The sequence below is a fragment of the Rhagoletis pomonella genome, unplaced genomic scaffold, assembly GCF_013731165.1.
Source record: "Rhagoletis pomonella isolate Grant_MI unplaced genomic scaffold, Rhpom_1.0 Rhpom_scaffold_00002, whole genome shotgun sequence".
Lineage (NCBI taxonomy): Eukaryota > Metazoa > Arthropoda > Insecta > Diptera > Tephritidae > Rhagoletis > Rhagoletis pomonella.
The window spans coordinates 80,957,944-80,959,006 of NW_023458556.1; positions in this window are offsets into that span (position 1 = coordinate 80,957,944).

The window sequence follows — 1,063 nt, forward strand, 5'->3', positions numbered from 1 at the left end:
CAATTTGTTTTGATTCTGGAGCGGAGTGCTCATTAATCAGAGAGAGTATTGGCCATAAGCTATCTGGCAAGCGCATAAGTAATGTAATATTAAGTGGTATTGGTGACGGTGGAATATACAGCACATTGCAAGTTTTGGGTAATGTTGCCATTAATGAAAATGTTATGGAAATATTATTCCACGCAGTGCAGGATAAGAATTTGAAAAATGATATTACAATTGGACGTGAAATTCTTAACCAAGGTTGTAATGTTATATTGTCATTCGATAAGTTTGAAATTATAAAATCAAAATGTGTAAATATTTGTGCGATTTCTGAGCCATCAGACAGCTTGAAGGATATATGTAGATACTGAACTGGTTGGTAATGACAAAGACAAATTAATTAAATTTATTGAACAATACGCTACAGCGTTCATTAATGGGACCCCTTGCACAAGAGTTACTACAGGTGAAATGAAAGATCGGTTAATTGACCCCAGCAAAACGGTACAGCGGAGACCATATAGGCTAAGTCCTGATGAGAAATAAATAGTTCGAGTTAAGTTAAATGAATTAAGGAAATGTAATATTATCCGACCTAACTAGTTGCTCTCCCTATGCCGGCCCTATGTTACTAGTTAAAAAGAAAAATGGTTCGGATCGACTCTCTGTTGACTATAGGGAACTTAACTCAAACACGGTTTCTGACAAATACCCGTTGCCTCTTATCAGTGATCAAATTGCCAGGCTTTGTGGTGGGAATTATTTCACTTGTTTAGACATGGCTAGCGGGTACCACCAAATCCCAATCCATCCGGACTCTGTTGAATATACTGCGTTTGTAACACCTGAAGGGCAATATGAATTGATGACAATGCCTTTTGGCCTAAAAAACGCGCCGTCCGTTTTCCGTTTTTCAGCGTGCAGTTATGAACGCACTAGGAGATCTTGCTCACTCATATGTAATCGTTTACATGGACGACATTATGGTGGCATCGTCAACAAAAGAGTTTGCGCTTGAAAGATTAAAAATTGTTTTGGACGTTCTAACTAAGGCTGGATTCTCTTTCAATATTAAACA